This window comes from Callospermophilus lateralis, chromosome 9, assembly GCF_048772815.1.
Source record: "Callospermophilus lateralis isolate mCalLat2 chromosome 9, mCalLat2.hap1, whole genome shotgun sequence".
Taxonomy (NCBI): Eukaryota; Metazoa; Chordata; class Mammalia; order Rodentia; family Sciuridae; genus Callospermophilus; species Callospermophilus lateralis.
Genome location: NC_135313.1, coordinates 36,806,729 through 36,819,552, shown reverse-complemented (window position 1 = coordinate 36,819,552; position 12,824 = coordinate 36,806,729). Strand labels below are relative to the sequence as shown.

The window sequence follows — 12,824 nt, the reverse complement described above, 5'->3', positions numbered from 1 at the left end:
AAGGACTGTCTAGTTCTTCTCTGTATTTTATTTAGTAGCAGTACATTTTCAGAATTAAGAACATTATTTTGACCACTTATACATTGGGAGACAAATGGTTGTTCCATTCCTATTTCATAGGTAGTGATGATTTTAAAAATAGTTTCCAAAAATGACTAATTCAGTGTCTCAAATGAAGTATTTTTAAGAACCAGGAAAGAATCTATGCTATTTATAGCTTTTTAGCCTTCTAGTTTCTAAGCAGTATAAATATTCCATGGGCTAAACATGGGCTAGTTTCATAATGTTATTGAAGTCTCAGGCTCTTCATTTAAAAAATAGAGGTGTTGATAATACCTACCTTTTAGGGTTGTCATGAGGAGTAAATGAAATGATTCATGCAATGCACTTATGCTTTATGGCACACGGTACTCAATACATATTAACATGATGATGATCATTATCATTATCACCCCTGCAATAACTTAGAGAGCAGGATGAGGGTAATATTTAAGAGTGCTGGCTTTTAGAGAAGGACGATTCAAACAATATTTGATACTGCCCAAAAGTAAGAGTGAAGGGAAATTCAAAGATGGAATAGTACCTAGGAAAATAATTTATTCAAAGTGTTATTGCCTGTCTAAATAATGGGCAAAAAGACTAAACAGACACCTCACTAAAGAAGATATTTGCCTACATAAGAAGACACACACACACACACACACACACACACACTACCTCATATTGTATGTAAGAGGAAAAATAAGCATAGAAAAGTTTCTCAACATCACTTGTCATTAATGAGTTTCAAATTAAAATATGAGATGCCACAATCCATCTGTTGAAATGGGAGGAGAGAATGCCCTGACAATACTACATTACCAATTGCTAGCCAGGATGCATAGCAACAGGAATTCTCATTCATTGCTGGTGGGAATGCAAAATAGTATAGGCACTTTGGAAGATGGCTTGGCAGTTTTTTACAAAGCTATAACCCAGCAATTATACTCCTGGGTATTAACTAAATTGATTTGAAAACTTGAGTTCATGTAAAAACTGAATGTTTACAACAGTATTTTTTCATAATTACCAAAAATTTGAAGCAACCAAGATGAATAGATTAAAAATGTGGTACATCCATATAATAAAATATTATTTAGCGATAAAAAGAAATGAATTCTCAACCTACAAAAAGATGTGAATGAATCTTAACTGCACATTTCTAAGTGAAAGGCTATATGCTGTGTTATTCTAATAAAAAGTATTCTGGAAAAGGTAAAACTATAGCGACAGTAGAAACTATCATTGGCTGGTAGGGACATGAGGGAAGGGTTGACTAAATGAAGCACAGGAGATTTTTTTCTAAGTGAATGAAACTATTTTGTATGAAGAATTGTGGATAAATGATACTATGCCTTGTTAGAGTCCATACATTCTTTAGTACTAAGAGTGATACAATGCATATAAATTTAAAAATCACTTAGGAGGTTGGGGTGTTCAGGATTGAATACAGAAAGTGATGAAACAATATAACTGTATTACTTGTGTATAAAAGTCACTGAAGGTAATGAGAGGAAAAGGTGCTGACCTAAATAATTTTGGAAATATGTGGATCCGAAAGACTAAAGGCAAAAGAAGAGACTGTATGTAAACACTGTACTCCAGTTAAAAAATCATTTCACATAGGGATATAAACAATAATTTTGATACTACTATGCATGTATATTGGAATGGAACAATTCAGTAAATGAATGGCGGAATGTGGTAGCCTGGTTTCTTACGGTGGAAATGAAAGTTTACAGATAATCCAGGGGAGGGGGCTAGAATGATCCACATGATTTGGAGCTGGAGACATCAGTATGACTCATGTTTAGCTAATATCAACAGAAATGGATATGTTTGGAAATACTTATGGATATATGTCTGTACATGAGATATTGTATATTATTTCCTTGCTCTCTTCACGAGAGAGCCTAGAAACAATGAGGCTCCATAGCATTTGGCACATCTTGTGCCCAGAACTTGGTTTCTAATGTCATGCTCTTAAAAAAAAAAGAATCAGAGTTCCTTAGAGAAATAGATAATTCTAAGACTATGCAGGCAATATACTAGATGGGTCTGCTTATCTTGTAGTGCTAGCAAGTAGGGAAGTACTGTAAACAAAACAAAATCACAGCAGCATTAGCAGCAGCAACAACAACAACAACAAAGAAAAACAAATAAACAATGATTGGGATTATATCTAAGAGACTCAGGGGCCAATTAAAAGTGCTCCCAGTGGCCTAAAATGGAACTATTTGGGCAACAAAATAAAGTAGTATTGGATTATAATCCCGAATATGAAATAAATATCCATGAGTACATGGGAAAGGGGTAAAAGTAACTTTACAGTAGGGAAAACTTACCAAAATTAGACAGGTGATTAAGGCCAACATCAGTAATGGAAAGTCATTTAATGGCTATGTATTCTTGATCTGATGTGATTAAAATGGGACTTTTATCTCTGGGGTCTTCCCCCAAAACCCATAATCCCAGTCTGATCATAAGAGAAACATCAAACGAATTTCAAGCAATATTCTACAAAATACTTGAATGGTACTCCTTAAAACTATCAAAGTCATCAAAACAAGGAAAGTGTGAGAAAATATCACATCCAGAAGAACCTCTGGAGACATGTCAGCTCACTAATGTTGTATCCTGGATGGAATTCTGGAACAGAGAAAGGATATTAAGTAAAACCTAAGGAAACCTGAATAAAGAATGAATTTTAGTCCATTATAATGTACCACAATAATGGTTAATTAACTGTAAAAAATGTGTCATATGTGTAAAATGTTAATAGGGGAAACTGAATGTGAGTTCCGTAGGAACTCTCTGTATGTACTGTCTTCACAATTTTTCTATAATCTAAAACTGTTCTAAAAATTAAAGTTTATTATGGAAATAACAGTGTAGTTAAAATATAATTTCTAAAATGATAAAAAATCATCATCCACATGAAGATATTGAAATGTTTATAGTATTAAAAATTTTTGTTTAAATCATATTGAATGAACAAGGCAAATTCTATAAAAGGTTAAAGAATCCAAAGATCAACCACTTTTATAGATTAAGAATGCTGAAATGAATTTGCCCATGGAGGTAAAATTAGCTTCTTTTACCTTGAGGAAGGCAAGTCAATTTAACCTCTACTAGTACTCACTCTAACCTCTATAGGACAGAGCTATTTGCATTGTAACCAGTTATATGCAATCTATAGAGCTGTAAAAATAACATCCACAGGATCCAAATCAGATACCAGAAGGGTATTTTCTAGGCAATGCACAATATTCTACTGAAGCACAAAAATTTCCTGTAGCTCATTTATCCGTATACCATATGCTATAATGGTATTTCAATATAACTAAAACACATGGAGGTAGTTCTTAGAAACTCACCTTGCCAATTCTAATGTTTCTTTTGTCTTTGAAACTCCCATTTATTAACTTTATTATTGTCACTACTTCTACCCTGAGGTATTCTAGCTCTCTGCCTTCCATAGTAGGATTGCCTTTCTAAACCCTCCTGAAGTTAGGCATGACTGTGAAACTTGAACCAATGAACTGAGAGGACATGAATTAATGTTCCTTCTAGGATGAAGTTTTAAAGGCCATTGTGAGATTTGCCTCATTTTCTTTCTCTGCCTTCTTGAATGAGGAAATATGTGTCTAGATTGGAGCGTCTATGTGGCTGATTCTCTGAGTAACTATGAGAAGAGAGCCCACTTTATATGACAAGTGCTAGACCTGTATATAACATGAACAAGAAATACATTTATTTTTGTTAAATCCCTGGAAGAAAAATGACAAGTTGTTAAATCAGATTGCTTGGGTTTGAATCCTGGCTGTACCATTTACCAGGGAAATTCTCAACCTCTCTGTGCTTTGATTTCCTTATCTGGAAAATGAAGATAATAATAATGCTTATGACAGAATTGTTGTCTGATTAATTAAGATAATATATACCATTTCTTGGCACAAAGTCAACTAACCACCGGGTCCTTATTTTTCTGTTGGCTTTTTTGGCTCTGAACTCAAAATTTCTCAGTAGTCCCTCGATTATAGTTTTGAATGTAATACATTAAGGGCAATCCTGTTTAAAATAGTGCAGCTACTTCTACAAAGTAGTGCCACAGAGACAACTGTCTGTTCCACACACTGTCTCAGAATGGTCCTTGGAAGACTCACTTATATCATCTTTCTTTCTAGTGCTTTTGATGTTGAGAGGTTTGTGAAACATGAGGAAACTGGCCCCTACAATATAGTATGAGATGCTAAATCAGAGACAGGCAGGGGACAGAGTTCCTGAGGAAGACAAATTTCTTTCTTGGAATTGGAAATTGTTACTATTTCTTTTTGTTCCTGAAATAGAATCCTCTTCTTTTTTCTTAACCAAAAGGCTGCTTTATTTTACTATGACATTTCGTTAAGTGAAACAATTGAAATTAATGGAACAATTGCAAAATAGAGCAAGTATACAATAAAATATGAAAAAAATCTCTAAGGTTGCTCATATAGGTTTTTGCTTAATCAAATTATTGCAGTTGTTAAGACAGTGTCTAGTGTAAAGAGACACACCTGCTATATAGGCTTGTGACTTGTAGGATATATATATAGAACTCAGGGTGGAATAAATTGGCATATTTTCTGAAAATTTATTGCAGCTGTTTTCTAAAAGTGGGCAAATATTCAGCATTATTTGCAAGCCAATCTAATATTCTCCGCAAACCAAAGCACAAAAGCCCTTCATATTTTGATTTATGAGCAGTTTAATTTCCCAGCTCAATGAGAAAGGTTATGGAAATGAAATTGGAGGCCTATTTATGCCTTTAGTATCTAGTGAGTGTATTTCTTCTGAAATCTGGTTTATATTAAAAAATAGCAAACCACTCAGGCAATTTCAGGCATATTACCAGTTGTTGAGTATTGCTTGTAATGGCATGGAACCTGTGAAATAGAAACAGGAGCACCTTTATTAATTAAGGTCCTTTTCAAAGTTTGGGGGTGAAAAATTGCTAGCTGTGGTAAGAATCTATGACTTGATTATAAATATTGGCGTGCAAAAATGCACTTACATTTAATTTTGATATTTATAAGCTTTTAATAAAGACAAATTAAGAAAATAAAAATTAAAGATATATAATAAAGTTTTAATAAATGAAAAAGTATTTCTTTACCTTATGCTTGGAGAAACATACCTGTACTTACCCACTAAGACCTGTTTTCATTCCTTAATTCCTGTGCTTACCCCACTCTTCCCACCTCCGTACCTCTACCATGGTCTCTCTCCCACCTGAAATGCACTTCTTCGAGTTTAAGGTCCAAAAGAAACTGTGTATCTTTCACAAAATATCCACTGATTTTTCCAGTCCATACTGATTGTCTTATCAGAATATTTACAAATCTTATAATTGGCATCTCACAATTTAATACTAGTTATGCAATCTCATGTGTCTTATGTTTCTACAATTTTTCCCTTTGCATTTGGGCTGTGTTATTTCAGGAAAGCACCCTAACCAGCAAAATTGTGGTCACAGAGAGAGACAAACATGATGAATTCTTCATGGCTGGGGAATTGAAAGCAGTTATATCACAAGACACAATCCTTTTTTCAGGCGAAACTTCATTGACATTGACCGAAGCTTTGATAGGATTCGCCTTTAGCTTTGAGTTAATTTGAGTTGTAATAAATCCAAATAACAACAGTGATATAGTCCTTACTCTGACATATAATCCTTGCTCTGCCACATATTGTATTAAGTCTTTTACACATATCGCCCTATTTAACCCTCACAAATGCATGAGCAATGTTGTTATTATTGACACTCTTTCAGGAAACTGAAGTGCAGAGGGCTATAGTGATTTAAAGAAGTGAAGTCTCAGAGCTGGGATCTGCTCCAGAGCCTTGCTCTCAAGCACTGTGTAGGCCTGCCTGTCAGCTGGGCTAGGGAGCTGCCCAGTTAAACACCCTTTTCACCCTGGGAGTCATGAGTAGGAAAGTATTCATTACTTTCTGAGGACTTAAATGGTTGACTGAAAACTTGGAGACTGTATAGATTAAATATTTAGGGTTTCCATAATAATTAGAAATGATCTAGAACTGAACATAGAATATATGATGGGAATACAGATTTCAACACTGATTTCCATACCAATTTGTTGAATAATTTAGGCTGTCAGCCCTTCATAAAATGTGGTTTGTGGGCTGGGACTATAGCTCAGTGGTAGAGTGCTTGCCTTGCAGGTGTGAGGCCCTTGATTTGATCCTCAGCACCACATAAAAATAAATAAACAAAGATATTGTGTTCATCTACAAATAATTTTTTTAAAATGTAGTCTGATATTTTACTATTTCAAGATGGAAATAGTAACAAAAAGATTAAGAATAACTCTTGACTTAATGAAATTATGGCATTTTCTGGCAAATGGATGGAACTGAAGACTATCATGCTAAGTGAAATAATCCAATCCCCCCAAATCAAAGGCTGAATATTCTCTCTGATATGCAGATGCTAGTTCACAACAAAAGGGTGGGAGAGAGAGTTAATGCTAACTCACAATAAGAAGGGAAAAATAGAAGTCCACTGGATTAGACAAAGAGGGATGAAGGGAAGGAAAAGAGGAAGGGAATAGGAAAGACAGCACAGTGAATTGGACATAACTTCCTATGTTCTTATATGAATACATGACTAGTGTAACTTGATATCATATACAACCACAAAAATGGGAAGTTATACTTCATGTATGTATGATATATTAAAATACATTCTGTTGTCATGAATAACCAAAAAGAACAAAAAAAAATTTTAAAAAAGAAAACCTCTTGTCTTGATTTTTTTTTTCTGAATAGTGATGGTGATACAATTCTTAATAATCAACTTATCAATATATGCAGTTTTCCATAATGAAAATGTTAAAAGTATTTAGAAACGAATATGTGCTTATTGGGGTGATAAGGTAAAAAATATGCAACAAATTATTCAGGGTTGCAGAGGATTTATTTATACACTATGGAAGTATGTTGGGAAAGTCTTAAAAATTGGTTAGCTAGTTGGGGTGGTAACCACGGTGACTAGGAAATCTGAATCACAAGTTTGAGGCCAGCCTCTGCAACTTAGCAAGACACTGTCCCCAAATAAAATTAAAAAGGACTTGGAATATATCTCAATGGTAAAGCACCCTTGAGTTCAATCCCTAGTACCAAACAAATAAATAAACAAACAATCAAACAAAAAGACAAAACTACAAACCCAAAAACATTTGGTTAGCTTTAAAAAAGAATCAGCTTGAATTTTGGATGAGGTGGCTTAGTTAGTTCTAGCCCATGGATTGCTTAATCAGGCACTGATATTCAGCTTCTGGGAAGAAATTTCTTCCCAAGTGAGTGTAGTAAACTCTTAGATTTCCCTGACTTATAAATTTCAATATCTAGTACTTGGGAATAAACTTAAGGTCTGCAATGTGGTGATTTATAATTCTGTCAAATAATAAATATGACATTAAGAATGTAAGGCTGGTTTGTTTTAGCCACTCACAGCTAAAGAGAAATCCTGTACCCACATTTTCTAAAGTACGTACCTCCAAAATCCCAAGGACATCTATCACAAATGTTAACTATCTACTAATTGTACTTAAACTACAGCTTTTCTCTACATACTAACTCACTCACCCTCCTTTTTGTCATCTGAGTCTCCTGTCTAACCTTCCCACACCTTTGTCATTGACATCTTCTCATTTTGATCTTTCTTTTAACTGATGGCCTGATTTGTCTACATGTTTTTTAGTTCAATAATATTTAAAGTCACTCCCTTCCTCGCATATCTATCTTTTCTTCTAGAACACTGCTATTGTTGGACACTGCATATCTCCCAAATTGGGAGGGGCTATGGACCCTTAGGAGGAGAGGTTTTGTAAGAGGTCCTTAGATCATTGTGTTATAACCTTGAAGGTAATTGTGAAACTTGGTTCCTTCCTTGTTCACTTTTGCTTTCTGGTGGATGATATGAGAGGTTGGTCTGCCTCCTGTTCTCTGCCATTGTCATTCAGCATCCCTACTAGAAAGTCCAAAACAATGGGTCCACCTAATCTTGGAGTGGAACTTCCAAAACTATAAGCCAAAATACGCCTTTACTCTTAATAAGTTAATTATCTCAGGTATTTTGTTACAGGGACTGTAGTTGACTAACAATTCCAAATATATTCTGAATGAAGGTCCATCTTTCCTTCTATTCAAACTATGTTAACAGTTATGGATTTCAATTTGCCTTGTATGGTCCTATTTTCCCTCTCATCCATATGTGTACTTACTATTCACGGCATGTCAGCAAATAACTTGTCAAACTTCAGGAGGCTTATTTTTTTAAAAAACCTCTAAAGAATATATGAGTAGCTCCAGTAACAGAGCAGCAATGCTCTAGAGTCCCAAACCATCCCTGTGGGAGAGGTGAGGTCCTACAGTGGAAACTCAGGAATAGGTGGCAATATGGATAGAGAATGATGGAATGTGTTAGGCCTGGAATGAACCTGTTTGGGGATTTTGTGTTGCCATTTTATTTCTCCTAAGCAAACTAAGAGATTTTTGGTTTCCCTATCTTAGTCTATTCTCTTAGAACCTTTCCATGTTATTCTTCATCTCTTTGTGTAATTTTCCCCCATGTTGCCCTTTCATAGCCATTCACCCTTACATTTTTTTTTGTTATAAGCTTGCAAATTCAAATTATAATTTACTTGATACTTTAATAAATTGTCTCTTTAATTTAAATATATTCATTTGAAGTTTTCCTTTCTAATCATTAAATAAAAGCCCACTATCACTTACCATAAATAGAAACAAGATGAAAAGAAAGAAAGCAGTCTTTTCAGTCACTTTTTTTTCTTTTTTTGTGGTACTGGAAATAGAACTCATGGCCTTGCTCATGCTAAGTAAGTGCTCTTCCACTGAACTATGCCACAAGCCCTAGAAAGCAGTCTTGATATTTTAGCTACAATTGGCCTGTGTGCTGAAGCTTAAGCCTATTCTTTTTTTTCCTTAAAAAAGGGGTACAGGAAGTGTTCTGGTTACCATTTACTATGAAACAAGCTACCCCAAACTTAGTGGCTTAAAATAACATTTTATTATCATCTTCTAGTTTTGTGGGTTGACTTGCTCATCTGGTGGTTCTTCCTTGGGGTCTTGCATGTGGTTTCGGTTGACAGCTGGGGTGGATCATCTCAAGGCGTGATTAGACTGGTGTTCATGATAGCTGTCTTATCTGGCTGAGCGGTGATTGCTGACCCTTAGCTGGGACCTCCTGAGGCTCTTAAGCACAGTGCTTACATGTGGTTTGTTTCCACGTGTGGTAGCTGGGTTCCAAGAGTGAATGTTCAAAAAGGTCTTCATGAGCTTTAGCTCTTCACACAAGAAATTTCTTCTAGATTATATTATCACTCCACATAAATGACTTAATTTTCAAGGCAAAACTTCTTAAACTCTGTCCTCAGTGGCATTAAACATGTAAATGCCTATACTGAGTACTAATTTTGAAGATCTGTCAGAAGCTTTCAGGCAGTTACTGATATTAAAATTCTCACTTGATTCCACCTATTTTTAAAGAAGGAAGATAGATACTATCTAATGCTAGAGACATTTTTGATAAATATTTAAGATGCTTTGAATGGAATCCATGCTAATATTGTTGCTACTGGTCTAGTTTTTAGCTCTGAAGATGTATGAATTGGATTGTTATTTTGAAAGTGTTTTTAAGCACTGTTAGTATGCACACACACTTTCTCTCTCTTTCAATTTACACTAAATCCCACAATCTGCAAAGTATTTATAAGAACGATATGATGAAATGTTAATGATGGGAATGTATCTTTCAACTTTGTTTTTATTTTTTTAGTGAAATCACTGATGAGTCATTATCTTTACTGTTGCCTAATTCCAAGATTAAACTGCGTCATAAACATGTTTATAGAAAGTTTCTAAGGAGAGGTACTGGGTCTGAATTAGAACAAGTATATTTCATGCTTGTATAATTATGTCAAAATGGATTCTACCATCATGTATATCTAAAAAGAACCAATAAAGAAAAAAAAGTTTCTAATAACTTAGATGTTACAATAGTGAATCATACAACAGGATATAAAATAATTATTTATATATCTGGACACAGCAATGTAGAAATAAGTATAGCTAGAAAAATATATCAACATATCAATAGTCATTGTTGTAATATGTTTGAATATTTTTTCCTTTTGGTGTTTTTTTGTTCTTTCTGTTTTTCTTTGTTTTTTTTTCTCAAATTTTCCCATATTTTTAATTACTATTATTGCACCAATATAGCATATTCTTTATATACATAAATTTTATATTTTATTTTCAAGTTTTCAGCATTACATAATATATTATCATCTTGAGAATACCAAAGAATACAATATGGAGGAAGATTGAGAAAACAGGTTCCCAATAGTTAGTCACTAGTGATTCTACAGATTTTCTTTTTAGTGTTTTCTGTTGGAATTTTAAAATGTCCTGCCATGGCTCTGTAAGAATAGAGCTGCTGGAAGGGAAGGCAATGAGAAACATGGACTCAAAACTAGAAAAAGTTAAGAATGAAATCCAGGAGAAACAATATATTTTGAAACTAAACATAAGGATTTCCCTTCAGGCAGAATGTACATATCCAAATAGGTGCTAAGGGAAGAAATTATATCCTCCTATTTAATTCTCAAAATTGCCCATTAACAAACAAAATAGGTAGTGCCCATTCATCTGAGGAGGCGAAGTGTCTTCATAGCATTGTAAAAGGAATGGCAGGGCAGAGGAAAAGGAAAGTGATGGGAGAACAACTTGCTTTTAAGATACCCTAGCTTTTAAGATACCCTAGCTGGCAGGTGTCAAAATCTAAAACAAAACCTTTCAAAAGTAAAGCTGTGATTCTCCAACTTCCTTTATAAAATATATGTAATATCAGCTTTCTATTGTAGAGCTAGATGGATAGATTAAAAAAGAAATGTTCATGGAAAGGGGTCATATACCCAGGCTGCAAGGCAATGTGGATACTGAATGAGAGTCAAGTGCTTTTAACCTCTTTGTTCTATGGATCAAGTTAAAAACACAGCTCTTCAAATTAGGTCAAATAAAGGGGTGAACAAATTAACGCTGTGTTTCAAATGTAGCAATGAGATGGAGCTTCAAGAAATTAAACATTTCTACAGAATAGGGCTTGGAAAGCACAGCCCCTTGAACTTCCTTCATTCCAGAAACATCCACTGTTCAAAGATGTTGCACTGTTCAATAAACACAATGGCAGTGGTGCCACCAATACAACTTTTCACAGGAAAAGACGTGTAAACACACAGAAGGTGTTGGAGCTGCACCTAGCGCTAGACGTTCATTGAATAAGACAACCCTGAAGGAGGCTATACAGAAGAGACCCAGGACATCCATCTTTCTCCAAACTTACCCTTATTAAAATTCTGAATTTGTAAACACTGAGGTCAGCCTTTCCATTTTTAGAGTCTCGGGTTAGTGGAAAAGAAAGTTTCAAGGTTTTGTCTTCCCTGAAATTGTTAAATAGGGTTTCACAAAGAGGCACACGAGGATCATGAGATGATTCTGAAATAAGTTCAAGAATTTTAAAGATGGAGAAAAAAATTACAGATTAGAGGTCATTTCTCCTCAAAAAGATACTGGTCTTTTGAACTCCGCATAGCCAGCCACAAGTATGGTAAGATCTACTATTCTTCTGAATTGCTAATCTCCAGGAAATAACAGATACTCTCTTGGCTGTATAGCAAGTGATGATATAGGAGAGTGACATAAATCTGCTTGAATGTAATGGAAAAGCTATGAAAAAGATTGTCCATTAATTTTGGTTTGGGGGAGGGAAGGGGTTTCTAAACTCCCTCACAGGTTAGTGCCCTCAATGTCGTTTTTATCTTTAAGTCTGTCCTTGCTGTCTTGTCAATGCTATTCAAAACTGGACCCAGTTGGGTGGCTGTGGTGCCTGGTTTGGAACAGAGCTGGATGCAGTACTAAAATCTCCCTACAATCCATTGCTTGCTGAAACTGAAGCTGGTGCTGGTGTTGTGACAGGTGCAGGAGAATCCAAATCCATGAGAACATCTGAATTATACCTTCATGGTTGGATTTTGGAATGGGTGGTGGGGTGACATGATTACTGATGGCAACTGAGGAAGATGGTGGCGGAATAGTGACTTTGCCTCCAGGAGGAGGAGAAAGTAAGCTTAGACCCCCAGCTCCTGCAGTCCTGGGCTTAGAACCACTCCTTTCTTGATTGTAATGTTCCTGATACTCAATTTGGTGGTCTGTCCATCCTTGAAACCTAAAGCCAACTTGGGACGAGTGTCCATTTCCTGAGATTCTTTAGAAATCTCAAGATTCCTGCTTTATCTACTTGAAGTGATCTTGTAAGGAGACATTAACATCAAAGGCATCTCCCGAATCTGTGAATCCAGTGCCAATGAACGCACTTCACCTAGTACCATTCCTGGATCTGAATTACAAAGTAGCAGCTAGAATCTGTCACTGTTTCCACAGCAATACCAGGATATTGCTCTACTGTACCTGGGCAAAGAGCTCTCCTGAAACTTTATTTTTGAGTTTGATATAGGCAATCTTCCCTTTTGGAGTGATTTGGAGACAACCAGTCCAATCAGGCAGCTCTAATTTCCAGTCAGATGTCCTGTTACTGTGGTTGGAACCCCCGGGTAGTTGCTGTAATCCAACTTCACAGACAGCATAGATTCATACTCCAACTTGGCCGCCCTCTGGGATTCACTCCACATCTCAGTTTTTGTCCT

At 35.4% G+C, this 12,824-nt stretch overlaps 1 protein-coding gene and 1 pseudogene across 1 annotated transcript in view; one reads left to right on the top strand and one right to left on the bottom strand.

The window, feature by feature from the left end:
• The window catches only part of Plcl1 (phospholipase C like 1 (inactive)), a 335,645-nt gene that overhangs the window by 102,641 nt on the left and 220,180 nt on the right, over positions 1–12,824 (top strand). The window lies entirely within an intron of this gene.
• LOC143407181 (adaptin ear-binding coat-associated protein 1 pseudogene) lies at positions 11,975–12,809 on the bottom strand (annotated as a pseudogene).